A 17,031-nucleotide genomic window follows, 5' to 3' on the forward strand; every position below is an offset into this window, starting at 1 on the left:
CACCCTACTATCCATGTGGCATGTGTAATAAATGCATATCCCTGTAGCAGCACTGATAAGATAGACAAGGGGTTGTATTGCAGTCCTGGTCAATGTGTGATTGTGGGTATGTCAGAGTATTATCATGGGTTTCAGTGAGTAAAATATCCAATGTGGGGTGTGGGTGCTGGGTATAATGTCTTTACACCATGGTACCCCAATACATGTCCCAAAGTTCACTGTATGAGGACCACTGTCACCATCAACCACACAGGTAACTGGTTACACTATCCAGCCAAATGATGCATGTGCTGTGTGCAAATTATCTGTAACAGACTGGGCTCACTGACAAGGTAGTTAGCACTGATAAACTCAGGTATCTCAGATGTGTCTTTGACTGGTATGCATCTGTCAATGTGTATATGACAGTATGTCATGCTATGTATTGTTCATTAACACCCAGTACATCCCCTATTACCATACTGTACAAGGCCTGGTAATGTTCTTCACTTAACAAGAAACTCGGGGCACACCTAATCCTAAAAGCTGTGTGGTGTGTGCAATTAAGGCCAAACACAGTAGTAGCAACATATACCTAGGTAGGGGTTCTACTCTCAGTGTTGCAAAGTAAGTGTGTGTGTATGTGAAGGGATCTACTTCAGTTTGCAGAAAATACATGTCCCAGGAGGTCATCTGTCTCAGAAAGGACTGGCAAATGCTAACATTTAAAAGGCATCATCTTGCGGAAATTCATTCCATCAAAACTAGTAATAGATGTGTAAATGCCCTCTTCCCCATTGTACAGCGATACTGGAGTTGAGTGTGGATGTTGTGCACTCAGCCACCCTCATTTTGGTTATAGCTGTGTGTATCCCCTCCCCCCACTTAGTCTGCTGTAATACTGTACAGTTATGTTAGCAGGTTAAGTAGTTGCCAATCACACTATGTGCAGTTTCATGCCACCCCATACCCTCCAAAGTGGAGGGCTGTGCCACCCACACCAGCACACCTATGTTTACCAACTCCAGGATTGCACTACCTTGGGGAAGAGGACATATACCCTGACAGTGCCATTGTCAATGACATTAAACTAGCAGACTGATTATTTACTGATGTGATATTTTGCCTATTTTGTCTTGATGGAATTACATATGATAAAATGGGTTCACTGCAAAATTAAGTGCATCCATGTGTACTGTATTCTCTGTGTATTGAATCAACATCAAAGCCTCTGTGTGTGTGTGTTATACACAAACATGTGGTGTGTGCCACCCAGTACACTTGCCATTGTCCACTGTAGAAGGGCTGCTGACATAAGCCACCGTGTACTCACCTGTATACACCTCTCAGACCTATTAGCCATGTAGCACATGGAGTAACTGCTTTACAGACTTGTTACTTGTGTTCAGCTGTACCCAGGATATGACACAATGTGTCACCATAGTGCCATACCCCTTGTAGGAAACAACAGCAGACCAACATCCTTCTGACGCATAGAACCCTACAACACAAACGGTATACATTATGGAGACCACAATCAGTCAGTGTTAATAATAGCTATAATGCATCATGGCTGGACAGCTACACATCCTGACATGTAAGCATTAAACTTTCCAGCTGAAAACATGTTACACAGCATTATATTGCTAAACCTTAGTATATTCACCCTGTGCATCAGAACCATATTAGCCTGGCCCTGCATCAATAGTATGGATGACAGGGATGTGGCACAGGTATCATCATATGCACAGGGTGTGTTGTGGGTTTGCCAGAGACCTAGGCTGAGCCATTTGGTTGACATCATGTTTGTGTGTTAGGGGTTTTCATTATCAACTGGGCTGTGCAGATGTGGTGTGTGTAGGTATGCAGGTGCCCTAGCTATGTTGGTGTTGTGTGTGTGTGTGTGTGTGTGTGTGTGTGTGTGTGTGTGTGTGTGTGTGTGTGTGTGTGTGTGTGTGTGTGTGTGTGTGTGTGTGTGTGTGTGTGTGTGTGTGTGTGTGTGTGTGTGTGTGTGTGTGTGTGTGTGTGTGTGTGTGTGTGTGTGTGTGTGCGCATGTGTGTTTGTGTATGCACACAGTTCTGCCATGTGGCTGCCCTATACAGGGGTTTGTTAGACAGCTGCAGACCATACATGGCAGGGTGTGCAGTTCACCGTCTCCAGCCATGGACATGAGAACTGTGCTTTTTAGGGGATCCACGGGCACTACCAGGTACAAGCCCAGATATGGTACTCTCCCCTGATGATGACAAATTTCCACTGGATCCGGGTCCCTGTTGGGAACAGCCAGGACCACGTGCACATAGCCTGCTGTGTTGTGGTGTGGACAGCACCCCCTGCAGTGCTGGTGCTGGTACTGCCACTATGGGAGCGGCTGTGACTTGTTGCATGTCCATGTAGACCTCCACCTGTTGGTGTTGCTGACCTACGTCCACGTGGCTGTTGCCATACTCCCATCATATGCTCTAACACAGACATTGCATGGTCAAGGATTCCCACCATCTCACTCAACCATCTATCCAGGACCACTGCAAAGTAACGGTGGGCACTTGCAAGATCATGGATGTTGTCAAGTGCAGCAGAATGAATAGCCCTTTGGAGCCTCAGACTCTGTCTGCTATAACATTCCATACATGCCTGTGTCTCTATGACAGCCCAAAACATGCATCTGGTGACACCTGCTGTGGCACTTCTGCCAGGGGCATGATGGCCAGCAGCCCTCCTACGAGCACCCCTGTACATCTGCCTGTGTGGTACCTTGCCAGGCATCCAGCTATGGCTGCTGTGTACAGACACACTTGCCATAGTCACCACACTGCCCTGTCCTGTGCCACCACCCGCCAACTGTCCCTCATCTATGGTGACTGGTGATGGGGTATGTATAGGCAATGTAACTGTGTGCAGGGATGGGGTAGATAACAGTGGGATGTCAGCCGATGGCACAGCTTCAACCCCTGACAGTCCTTCCTGTGCCTCATCATACCTATCATTATTGTCAGAGTCCTTATGGACACTAACATCAGCTTGCCTGCAGGAGGGACCCTGACCCACCTTGCCACCTGTGAGGGGAAAACAAAAAACTTAGTTTAAGACCTGTACGTCATTGCTTACCTATAAACACACTCACACACACACACACACACACACACTTCCAGGTGAGGTGGCACAAAGATATTACACAGACCTCTCATTACCCAACAGTCAACATGCATGACATATGGCACTCAACAGCATGCACTGCAGCTATACTCAATCCTTGTTACCAACATTATACATCTTTGTCATGCATGAGTTGTGTTAGTAGGTGATGTCCTTTCCCCTGGAACACACTGCACCCATTTTATTTATTTTTTTATTTTATTTTACATTTGTTAACCAGGGGTGTCTGATTGAGCAGAAAAGGCCCTTTTTCAGCAGAGGCCTGGGGAGAAAAGCTCCACAAAGAAAAATTACAGACACATTTAGTTATTTAAACATGATCAGTATACACACGAATTACAATAGACATGTTTTTACAGTGGTATGTGGCACATAAACAGTTACAGTGGAGACAACAAACAAAAAAAATGTATTTTAAAAATAAAGGTAATTAATAGATTTGTGGTGTACAAATGAAATTTGGAACATAGGTAGAATACATACATAGTACACAGGTACAGTACATACATTGTTGATTAGCCAGTGATTGTGAGCAAGATTGAAAACTATTAGCAAGTGCCTTAGATTTAGTATGTATATGTTATCCGCTTTCACTAGCCTGGGGAGCAATCATGGCACTGCAAACTTTGATTGAGATGTTGCCTGATGAGGTCTTTAAAGGAGACTTTGGATGATGTGTTTTGAACGCTAGTAGGGACTGAGTTCCAATTTTTAGCCACTGAACTACTATGTAGTGCATCTCCAAAGCTATTTGGAGTTGGGTGGTGGCCTAATGATTAAGGTGTCTGCCTTTCATACACAAAATGCAGGGTTTGAGTCTCACAAGGGATAACTGGCTAGGCTTAAAATGGCCTCACAAAGGCAGTTAGCTTAGTACGAATCTATGAACCTATTGTAGCTGTTGGTGACTTCTAGTAGTAGTTTGCTTGATGATCTAAGAGGCCTTTTGGCTGAGTGATGTTGTACTAGGTTTTTGAGGGCAGGACACTTATTGGGGAGGTAATAGATAGAATGACAGAGGCAGAGCTGATTGTAGGTAAGAAGGTTGGGCAGTTCAAGCCAGTGGAGCTGTCTCAAAGCAGTACAGTGATGAGTTCTATATGAGCAATTTGCAGCAAAGCGGCAATTCTGTTATAGCAGGCTACCATTTTGCTTAGTTCAGTTTTGTTGAGATTAGTCAGAATGGGAGATGCATAGAGTAGGGTGGATAGAAGTTGGGAGCGAGCAATGGCTGATCTTGTGTTGTTGGTAAGAAATGGTTTGATATGGTAGAATGACCCCAGTTTGGCATGTACTTTTTTAATAGTTAAGTTGAGATGACTACCAAATTTTAGGTGGGAGTCTATGGTTATTCCTGTGCCACTGGAGCAATTGGAGTAGCATTTGTGGAGTAGATAGTGAATTGACTGTTAGTGTTTTTGTTAGAACTGGTTATAGGTTCATAGGTTCATAGGTTCATACTAGGCTATCTGCCCTAGGGCATTTATATGCCTAGCCAGAGTGTGTTTGGCTTTTGCCACCCATTTTAAATGAATTTTGCTATTCCCTTTTTCGAGGTTAGTATACTGTGCCTCTGTCTAACAGTGACACAGAAGTGATACCCGGGGTAAACCTACTATCTCCCATCCACTCATCAAGATTCCTCTTGAAGAGATTCAATGAGGGACTCTGCCTAACCTGGACTGGGATTTTATTTCAGAGTGAAGGGAGACTCTGGGTTATGAATCTGTCCCTCCAGCATGTCCTATTTATTTCAGTGCTGAGGTTCAAGTCTCTCAGGTGTATAGCTCGATGGGATTTGGATTTTCTGAGATGCAGCATGTCCATTAACTCCAGGTCGGACATGGCTTTATACGTCAGGCACAGATCACCTCTGAGCAGGCGGTATGCCACTGAGTAGAGCTGGAGTTTCTTTAACCGGGAAGCATATGGCATCTGTTTGAGCCCTTTGATCCTCTTGGTGAGGTACTTTTGGGGTCTTTCCAGTTGCTGCAGGTGTCTGGTAAGGTATATCCCAAAAGGGGCATTGTACTCAATTATGGGCCTGATGAGGGATGAGTAAAGATGCACGATAACCTCCCCTGATCTAGATGTGAATCCCTTCATGATTAGGTGGGCTATATAAAATGTTTTTCTAACCACTTTGGCCACGTGGTTGTCAAATGAGAGATTGCTATCAACTTGGGTCCCCAGATCCCTAATTGCTTCTTCCGTACTTAATGGATTACCACCTATGTGGTAATTTGTGGGCACTTTGTTTTTGCCAAAGGAGATGACTATACACTTTTTGGCATTTAGCTTGAGGCCATGGCTCTGGCACCAGTTGTCTGTTTCTATGAGGCCCTTTTGTAGGATGCTTGTGTCAGCTAGAGAGTCGATTGTAGCACCCAGTTTGCAGTCATCTGTGAACTTGGTCAGCCACAGTCCTTCTGTGTTAGCCTGTACCTCCGAGAAATATATACCGAACAAGAGAGGTCCCAGGACTGAGCCTTGTGGGACGCCACATGTAACTGGTTTGGAGTCTGACATGGCTCCAGCAATTCTAACCATGTGGGTTCTGTCCTTGAGCCAGTTTGCAACCCATCTAGTGACATAGGGGTTTATATTTAAACTGGTGAGCTTATCTATAATGCCCGAGTGGGGTATTGTATCGAAGACTTTTGCAAGGTCCAGGTAGGCTGTGTGGACCACCTTCCCCTCATCAATGGCATTGGTGACTGTTTCAAAGAAATCAACCATGTTTAAGAGGCAGGATCTGCCCTTAACAAAGCCGAACTGGGTAGGTTCCAGTGTCTGTAGGTCCCCAATATCTTTATTTATGAGGTCCATGATGATCCTTTCCATAGCTTTGCAGACCAAGCTAGTCAAGCTTATGGGGCGATAGTTTCCAGGATCCATTGAGGCACCACCTTTGTGGAGTGGTACCACTGTTGCTGTATGCCACTCTTTGGGTACATATCCTGTAGTAAGGCTGAGATTGAACAGTAGTTTTATGTTTGGGTTTAGTTCTTCTTGGAGTTCATGTAGGATGCAGCCCGGGACACCATCTGGTCCCATTGATGCTGTGTTTTTTGCTTTGGAGAGGGCGGCTCTTACCTGAGCATCTGAGATGTCAGGGGGCAGCACTCTGTTGGGATAGATATTTGCCGTTTTGGTAGGGAAGGGGTGGAGAAGTTTGCACTGAACCTGTCAGCTAGGATGTTGGCAATGCCCATGGGTTCGGTGTATTTCTTGTCATTCTGGACAAATTCTGAGCATATCTGGGAATTCCCACCCAGGTTCCTAACATAACTAAAGAAAGCCTTGTGATTATCCTTAGTGTCCTGTGCAATTTTTCTCTCGAAGCTGGCCTTAGACGATTTTATGAGTGCCCGTAGTTTTTTGCTAATACTGATCAGAGATGCCTTCCCTTTTTGATATTTTGCTCTATCATGTAGTAGCTTCCTCCTTCTATTGTATAGTTTGTTTATGGCTGGGGTCCACCAAACAGGGCGCCTAACTTTGGAGGATTGGATCTTGGTTTTATTTGGGATTGCATGATCCATGCATTCCTGAAGGTGTTCATAGAATGCGTTTATAAAGGATTCTGCGGTCTGGACCATATTTTCCACAGGCCCGGGGGATTTGAAGGATTCCACCTCAGTTTTGAGGAGTGTGACATTTGCTTTAGAGAAGTTTTTCACTGTGGTTTTCTGGGCAGGGGCTGGGGTTGGGATGTGAATATCTAGTGAGATTAGTTTATGGTCTGATCTTACCAGTGAGGGATACACTTCTGGTCTGGAGCATAGAGTCCCCATGTTAGTGATGATCAGGTCCAGTATGTTTTACCCTCTTGTGGGAGTGGCAACAAGTTGTTCCATAGCATTTGAGTTTATAAATTCTAGGAACCTTTGGGCTAGGGTGTTGGAGCTAGAGTAATGCTCCCAGTCTATGTTAGGGTAGTTGAAGTCACCCAATATAATGGTGTTTGGAGAGACCTTCATATTTTTCAGTGTTCTCAGGAAGGCCGAGTGGGGTTCCTGGGTTTGGGAGGTTGGTCTGTAGCAGGCTATAAACTGGAAGGCAGTTTTACCCACTGTTAGTTGCACATGGATAGTCTCTGATGCTTCATGCTGTGCCACCAACCTGGAGGTGTGGGTATCTTTGATGAATATTGATACTCCCCCTCCTTTTGTGTTTCGGTCCAAGTTTTGGGGCTGAAAAACATGGTATGAGGTATAACCTGGTAGTGCTGGGGTGCTCTCGGGATCCTTGAACCAGGTTTCTGTTACTGCACAGATATCAATGTTCTCCATGCTAAGGAGAGTTTCAAGTGCGTGCATCATGAGGTTTAGACTTCTGGCGTTGAGTAGCATTACTTTGAGTTTCTTATCCCTTGTGATACCTATGGAGGTGGGTTTGTCTTTTGAGCCTTGCCTAAAAAAGGCACTATGGTGGTGGCAAGAGCCTTTGCCAATATCCGAAAGCCCAGGGGTGACAGGTGCAAGCCTTCCCTAGCGAAGCACCGTGGCTTGTCGAGCATGTCATCCCAAGCAGACAGGCATTGGATCCCCTTTGAATTACACCAATACTTAAATGAATGCAAACTAGAACTCTCGACAGCACAGTAATACAATAAGCACAAAAACAGTTCCAGTTAAAAAGTCACGATCCACGATTTATTTTCTATTGTTCAAACACAAATTAAAATCACTGGTTTAGCGCTTTCATCTACGTGTTGTAGACTTCATCAGAAAAAGATCTGCTAGTAACAATGGTCCTTATATAGTATAAAAAAACGCCAAAATTAAAAATTACATCAATCAGCTGTAGATCAGCTTAAAGTTGCAGATACATCCCAAAATACACGCATAACATTGAATACAATAATTAATTAAACTTTTCTTATTAAAAACTGTCATTATATAGAATCATATAAACTTCTTTGATTAATAAACCTTTTAAAGTGCTACATGTGCAAAGTAAAAAACTATGCAAACAATATGTATAAACCTAGCCTACAAATACTGCTGGAAGTCTCTAAAAACGCATTTAAAATATATGTGGTCCCTAATAATGAGGTGCTGCTCTAGAATTAATAAACCTAATTTGATTTAATTTATTCATTATGTCTAATAATATGCAACATATATAAATATTAATATCCTAGTAGATATAGAAATGTAAGTACTTATTATAATAACCATAAAATTAAAATTACAAATATACATAAAAATACATGTACAATGCATTTAATTAATTTCATTAAATATATTAATTAATTTCTTATAAGAGGCTTAGTGGGTATACATTCATTTAGTCCCGGGGGTATTGCTGCATTTAACCTGATTTGCCATTTTATTTATTTCTCTGATACTAGGCCCTTAATGTCACCCCCCCGGGATTGTTTTTTATCACTTCCAGGATACCAAACAAAAATCCAATGCAATTTGGATTACTGATTAAATGCCTAGACAAGGCATCGTTGGTATCCTTTTTACGTATGCAATATTGGTGGTCATATATTCTTTCTCTTAATCTCCTATCCGTTTTGCCTACGTAAAAAAATCCACAGGTTGAGCATACTGCTAAATAAATCAGGTGTTATGTTTGACAATTCCCTTTGCTAAAATATATCTTACTTCGAAGAATATTGTCCAATATTACACTCTCTTTTGTAATAATATTACTACACTGCTTGCAATGGCCACATTTGGTGGTGCCTCCTTTTCCAGAATATATTTTTCTGCTATTCATGTTATTCATTCTTATTTCAAGTATACTTTTTAAATTCTGATCAGTTTTATATACGTATATAGGCTTTGCTCCCAACTTGTCACTAATTCCATCATCACTAGTGATTATATTCCAATTTTTATCTATAATCTGTTTAACTTGATTAGCCTGCTTACCATACTTTACTATGCAGGCTTTTTGGAAGCTTTGGCCTTAACCTCTTATAAGAAATTAATTAATATATTTAATGAAATTAATTAAATGCATTGTACATGTATTTTTATGTATATTTGTAATTTTAATTTTATGGTTATTATAATAAGTACTTACATTTCTATATCTACTAGGATATTATATATTTATATATGTTGCATATTATTAGACATTATGAATAAATTAAATCAAATTAGGTTTATTAATTCTAGAGCAGCACCTCATTATTAGGGACCACATATATTTTAAATGCGTTTTTAGAGACTTCCAGCAGTATTTGTAGGCTAGGTTTATACATATTTTTTGCATAGTTTTTTACTTTGCACATGCAGCACTTTAAAAGGTTTATTAATCAAAGAAGTTTATATGATTCTATATAATGACAGTTTTTAATAAGAAAAGTTTAATTAATTATTGTATTCAATGTTATGTGTGTATTTTGGGATGTATCTGCAACTTTAAGCTGATCTACAGCTGATTGATGTAATTTTTAATTTTGGCGGGTTTTTTATACTATATAAGGACCATTGTTACTAGCAGATCTTGTTCTGATGAAGTCTACAACACGTAGATGAAAGCGCTAAACCAGTGATTTTAATTTGTGTTTGAACAATAGAAAATAAATCGTGGATCGTGACTTTTTAACTGGAACTGTTTTTGTGCTTATTGTATTACTGACACCAATACTTGCCAATTGTTGAAATTGATCATCTTGTCTTCATATTGTGGCATCATTCTTGGTAAGGGTAAGATGCTACTCAAGGTCAGGGTCATACCGGCCTGGGCTACATGCTCAGAGAGCTCCTCTATGTCTCTTTTCATGTAGTCCAGGGAGGTACGTCTCAGGTCATTCACACCAGCATGGACAATGACTGAGTCATATTTGTACTTGCCTTGGAGTGACCTGAGTGCTTGTGTTATGTGGCGGATCCTAGCGCCCGACAGGCAGCTCACCGTGACCTTCTCCTTGTTCAGCCTGGTGAGTGGGACGTCAGTGTTCCTGATGATAGAGTCACCTATTACAAGTGTATCAGGTGTGTTGTTTAGCCTTAAGGGCTGTGACTGTTCGGCACACTGGCCTTGTGAGCTATGTGTTGCCCATGTTGTGTTTTGGGGTAGCGGTTGCTTGGGTGTCTGCTTTGGAGGTCTCTGCTGCTTAGGCAGATTTTTATTTAGAGCCTCCAAGTATGTTTTTGTGTGTTTATGTGTTTGGTTTGCTGTCATGATAGGTCTATGTGAGACTGGAATTGTAGTGAGTGTGGTTTCCTTCTCCTATTGACTGGTTACGCCAGTACTAAATTGATAGAGCTTAGCCTCCAGTTTGGCTATATGGTTGCATCTCTCACATGTGTTGGAACTTGTTGGGAGGAGGAGAGGGTTGTCTGTGTACATGAGGCATTTGTAACATTGCCTCAAGATTCCCAGACTCACCAGCTGGACCGGAGAGGAGATTGACAACTGGCCTTTGGACATGATAGAATAGTATTGGGAATTCCTTTATAATTGAAAAAAAGGGCCAATGGGGAACAAAATACTCAAGGGGAGTTTGTGAGGGTGTAGTGCTTTTAATTTTTTAGTGCTGACTTATATAATTGCTTTAGTGAGCAAGTGCCAGGCTTTAGAGTGGGAATATGGTGTTTATTATGAGAACTAGATCAGTTCTAAGGGAAAAAGTGAAAAGCAGACTTTGTGGAGCCGAGAATGGTTTAAACCCAATTAAGTGGCGCTGCCCGATGCTGCGCTATGTGCAAAATTGCGCAAAGCCGCACTAAAGCACCACTCTGCAGGACCACAAGGAGCTTGGCTGAGTAGTAACAAGCTCAAAAAACGCGCCAAAGTGGGTTTTATACAGGCGGACTTGAAAGAGCTAGAAATCGGCCCAAAATGGCCAATAGACTACCAGATTGTGCTGGGAACACTCCTCCAGGGATAGATAGGCTGCTCCAAGCTTCCCACTGCCACTGGTGAACAAAGAAGCCTCCCTTTATCCAAGAAAGGAAATAGGCAACACAGGAACTTTCCAAAAGTCCAGAATACAGCAAAGCCTGTATTTGGACTACTCTAGGTCAGGAAAGACGGGAAACAAGGATAATTTTTTTTTGCAACAAACAGCAGGAAAATGCAATAAATATGTAACACAGGCTAGCACACTTGAGTGTGTAGCCTCAACAGGTAAAAGCAACAAACAGGACAAACTTTAAAAGTGCAGGTGCAAAAACAACTTTAAACAGTTTAAAACAGTTCAAGAAGCAGAAATACTTGCAGTTTAGCTAGATTGGACAATCACACAGGTAGTAGCAGGAAAACAAACACTTTTATCAGGTTAGCAGTCACTCTTTTAGCCTCTCTGCTGCTAGCACCACTCTGCAGGACCACAAGGAGCTTGGCTGAGTAGTAACAAGCTCAAAAAACGCATCAAAGTGGGTTTTATACAGGGGGACTTGAAAGAGCTAGAAATTGGCCCAAAATGGCCAATAGACTACCAGATTCTTGTGCTGGGAACATTCCTCCAGGGATAGATAGGCTGCTCCAAGCTCCCCACTGCCACTGGTGAACAAAGAAGCCTCCCTTTATCCAAGAAAGGAAATGGGCAACACAGGAACTACCAGATTCTTGTGCTGGGAACACTCCTCCTGGGATAGATAGGCTGCTCCAAGCTCCCCACTGCCACTGGTGAACAAAGAAGCCTCCCTTTATCCAAGAAAGAAAATGGGCAACACAGGAACTTTCCAAAAGTCCAGAATACAGCAAAGCCTGTATATGGACTACTCTAGGTCAGGAAAGATGGGAAACAAGGATAATTTTTTTGTTTATTTTTTTTTCTTTTTTGCAACAAACAGCAGGAAAGTGCAATAAATATGTAACACAGGCTATCATCATAAGCTGAATTTTCTGTAGACTGAGGATAAGCTGGGCTTTGGTAAGGTATTTTTCAACATCAGAGAATGCTAGTTGAGTTGTTTGCAGAAGGGTGGGAATGTTTTGTGCAGTACAGATTATGGTAGTGTCATCTGCATACTGAATTATAGATGCATGCTATGTGGTGGTATGGAGGTCATTTGTGAAGACTGTGAATAGTAGTGGTCCTAAGATAGAACCCTGTGGGACTCCTATAGTTATGGGCAGCTGAGGAGAGAGAGAATGTTCCCATTTCACAACTTGGTACCTGTCAGTTAAGTAGCTTTGGAACCAGGTAAGAGTGGAATTTGATAGATGATATTAGTTTAGTTTGTTTAGCAGGATTTGGTGTGAGACTGTGTCAAATGCTTTGGACATATCCAAAAAAAGAGTTGACACTTGCAGGCCTTCATTTTTGAGACAGTTTACTGTGTCTGTGAAGCAGAGGAGGGCTGTAGTGGTACTATGGGCAGGTCTGAAACCATGCTGAGTAGGTGACAGGATGTTGCAGTCTAGGAGATAGTTTAGCATCTGGGTATGGATGCATTTTTCTAGGATTTTGGCCAGGGGGGAGAGTAAAGCAATGGGTCTGTAGTTATTAAGTTCAGTGGAGGTCCCATCTTTATGTATGGGTGTAACATAGGATATTTTCCAGAGTTTGGGCACATAGTTTTCAACAACTGATCTGTTTATGAGAGTGGAGACTGGGATAGCAATAGCATCTGCTGTAAGTTTCAAGAAATAGCTGGGGAGTAGGTTGGCTGCTGTTGATGAGGTTTTTAGTTTGGAGAGCATGCTTTTGATTGAAGTGGTGGAAACTGTTTTGAGGGTAAAGCTTGTATTAGAGTTATTTGTGTTGGGGGGGGATAGTGAGGAAGGAACTGTCCTGTGATACTAAGGATAGAATTGAGTTCACAAAGTGGGAGTTGAATTGTGTTTCGATGGGAACTTTAGTGTCAAGGGTGGTTGGTTTGGGGGTAGCCTTTTGGGTGAATTTTAGTAGCTGGTTTACATTTTTCCAAAATGTTTGCGGGTTGTGTTGGTATTTAGTTTGTAATGTTGTGTAGTAGGATTTTTTGTCCAGCCTAATGTATGTTTTTTGCATGGTTGCGCAGTTCTTGGTACTTAGTTAGGCTTTGTGTTTCTTTGTTTTTTTATAGTAAAGCCAGGCAGTGTCTCTGGACTTGAGGATTTGTTTGGTTTCTTTACTGAGCCAAGGGTTTGTAGAGGTTCTAACCTTGATTTTGCACAATGGAGCGACAGTGTCTAGGTGCTGTAGAAATGTTTTGTTGAAATATGCTACAGCCTGGTCAAGTGGGAGGATTTTTATGGGGGTCCAGTCACAGTTACAGAGTAAAGTGTTGAGGACCTCAGGAGAGAATTATTTTGTGTTTCTAGTGGATATATAGTTAGTGGTTTTGCACATGCTTCTTCTACTACGTATAAAGTATATTATGTTGTGGTCACTTAAGGTGTCTGGAAGACTGCCTGTGTGAGGGTACAATGTGGGATTGTTAGTTACAACCCAGTAAAGGAGGACTTCCCTTTTAGATTTTTTATCTCATCTAGTAGGAATTTGGACTAGCCGCTGGTAGCCATGGAGATTTATTAGATTACTTGGTGGTTCTGATATACAGGTGAACCAATCTAGGTTGAAGTCCCCCAAAACAAGGGTTTCTTGTGAGTATGTGGAAGAACACCAGGATAAGAAGTTTTCAAGGCTAGCAGGTGTATTACCAGGTGGAATATAGATCACAATTGTGGTGATGACCTTTTTAGGGTGAAGTTGAAGTTGTGAGATAAGTTTGTCCCAATTATTGGGGGAGGGGTAGGAGTTTGGTAATTGATGGACAGTTAAGTTGGACTTGTACAATAAGACAGTTCCACCCCCTTTACGAAGTGGTCTGTCTTGTCTAATGATATTGTAGCTGGTAGGGAGAACTTCTGAGTTAGCTATATTTTTATTTAGCCAGGTTTCTGTTAAAGCAACTATGTCTGGGGAGTAGTGTGCTATTGTGGCCTGGAGTTCAGGTATTTTATTTTTGATACTTCTAATATTAATATTTAGCATGAAAATATGGTTTTGCTGTTGTTGTTGATTTGCCCAGGGATGAAGAAATTGGGGGTGTTATGTTCTGACAATTGTGTTGGAGTAGTTTGTGTTGGACAGGATGGATTTGGGTTGGGGTGGATATCCCCACTTATGGTGAGCCTGGAGTTAAAATGGTTATACAGATGTTGGAGTTTGGTGAGGAGTGTGAGAAAGCATTGTGTTTTTTTGGAGTAGGAATGAGAGCATATGTGTTTAGTTCTGAACTGGTCTGTTATGTAGTTCTTGAATAACTGTGGGCAGATATTATTATAATGTGTGGTGTCTGTATACGAGACTGCATAATGTAGTGTTGTGCTACTAAGTTTAGGGATATTGCTAGAGTGATAACTTATGGTGTTGTAAAGAATTATGAGAAGATAGACTAGACTTAGTTGTGTGATAGTCATGGTTATAAAGTTTAAGTTGTTTCTAGGTGGGAGGGTCTGAATAAGAATTATAGGGTTGTACTATATGTGGGTGGGGAAGTAGTGTGGGTGATGAAAAAAATGCCTAGTGGGAATGAGAGTGATTGGGAGTAGTTTGTGTGGAGCAAGTTGGTGTGGTATATTGTGATATGACTTGAGGAGCTGTCATTGCTGGAGGTGATGTGAGGGTGAGCTGTGGGTGTGGCTGTGATTACTATAAATGTAGAGGTAGTGGGGGTGGGAGGGAATAGGGGGCAGGGCAGAGCAGGGGAGCAGAGACAGCCCGAGCATTAGCGAGGGCGAACGGAGTGTGGCAGAGCCAACCAAGACAAGAGAAAAAAGTAAGTATTACTTTACAAATCTGAACACTTTAAAAAAATTCCTGAGGTCTAATGGCTTACTGGCAAGCAGAATGTAATTGCTGAAGAGCACGTGTGTCCTGGTGGGAGACTAGAAATTTAAAGATAGCTCCATGCTCAGCAGGATTGTAATATAGACTTTGTATTGGGGGAGGGAGGTAGCACAAGGGGTGTAAACCAGGTGGAATGCAAAGAAACCAGAGAGGCAATCAGTGGAAATCAGTGAAGGCCTCAGAGGGGGTAAATAATAATTCAAACTACATGTAAAGTGAAGGAGAGAAGAGACAGCAAAGTTTATTAAGGTTGGGAGTGTGTCTTCACATTGACTTGCTGATTAGTAACCAGTTTGTGCAGAGATTAGAGTAGGGAGATACATTAACAATGAAGGGGAATGTATAGAGATGCAAATAAACAGGTGGGCCTCCAAGTGATACAAACTAAGGCAGAAAGCACTGAGAGGGCTGCTTGATGGTTAATTTAGTCACAGGGATGTGAATTAAATGTATACTGTCTATTGGACAGTTAGGATTACTGTACTAGCGGGGGGGGGCACAAGGCTGCAACAGTTTTATTAGCAAGCTGAGAACTACTAAGAAATACTGCTAATGTAATAGCTTCACTCTCGTAGAATGCTTGGGTGGACTGACCCTGCTCTTGAGGCTCAAAATGTATATCCTTGTTTAGTTTGCAGTACTGATTCCTTCTTATACTGTATGGGTGGAGTGGTAGCCACAGACTGCAGATTTGCTTGAGTGTGCACTGAAGAGAGAGAGAAAAAAAAAGAGAGGATGAAGCTAGTAGAAGGAGACAAAAACAGGTCAAAGGAAGTAATGAGGAGATAGGAGGGTGTAAAAGATACAAATCTGAGGATAGTGTGGATAAAGCAGGAGAATAGATGCTACTGCTACAGTTTGAGAGTGCTTCAACAGTAACCACATCACAGTGCCATAACGTAGTTTGGAAACAGGTTAATAAATCATGTGCAATACATTTATCAGCCAATCATCCTGTGCATACAACAAAAAGGAAAATGAACACAACAGCACAGCTGAAGCAGTAGCAGAGACAACTGTAGTGCTAAATCAGTAAATACTGTTTCTACCTCCAAGACTAGGTCAATTAGATGTACATTACAGTTATAACAGCAGTTTTAGTAGCATAGAGACAACATAGCCGCAGCGGTAGTGTCAGTAAAAACACAATTCCTGAATGGCAGAATCAACCAGTTAAATAAACAAATATGCAGATGTACCCATGTACACAGTATTGCTGCACTGTGCACCATAACTCGCGAGTGTACGCACCATTGCTAAATGTGTATATGTGTGGAAGTTATGTTTGCTCTATTGCTCACAGCCCCTATGTGTTTGTCTGACACATACCTGGGATGATATGAGGACAAATGTCAATAGTGAATGCCTGACCACTGATTTGCAGATCTCATCATCAGCAGTGCATGTATGAGCAAAAAATCCAATTACACTGACAACCTTCAAAGCTTACTAGCTAATATGCAATGGGGCCACAATACTGCATATGTTAGCATTACACACACCTGATATGTGACATATGACCTGCGCAGTCAAATGCAGTATCAAACAGATGTGTTAGTTGTGCAGATACTGATTGAGATGCATACGATATGTGGGTTCCATAAGTGTGCACACCCATAACATGATGATTTGTTGCAGCACCTGTTAAGTGAGCTACAGTAGTCACTATTCCTTGGAGGGGTATACTAGCATGGCCCATCTTCACTTCTCATTATATGGTCACTCTGCCCTACAAATGTCCCCCAACTCTGCCGGAGTGCAAGGTCAGCTCATGTGCACAGCCCTTGGAGGTCACACAGTGCCTTCACTATTGCTGTGGAGTCAGGGTTATGTCTGGCACAATTCATGACCTTGAGTGTGTTCAGATACAGCCATTCTTAGTGTGCTTTGGATGTGTGCTTTAGTTCACTGTTATGTTTCAGGATGACACCCTCCCAATCGTCAGCCTTTTTGCAGATACTTGACAACTATGGGCCACACATGCGTGTCATTTTGCAGTGTTCAAAATGCAGAACACCATGTCTACCAGCCTAGTTCCTGCTAATGAACAGCAAACCTAAAAGTGTACACCAGCAAGGTACAGATGGGGATGGTGGGCCTGAGGTGTAATGAGGTGTTGCTTGTGCACCACATGTATCTT

Source organism: Protopterus annectens, chromosome 2.part1 (genome assembly GCF_019279795.1).
Source record: "Protopterus annectens isolate FY-2018-M chromosome 2.part1, PAN1.0, whole genome shotgun sequence".
Taxonomy (NCBI): domain Eukaryota; kingdom Metazoa; phylum Chordata; order Ceratodontiformes; family Protopteridae; genus Protopterus; species Protopterus annectens.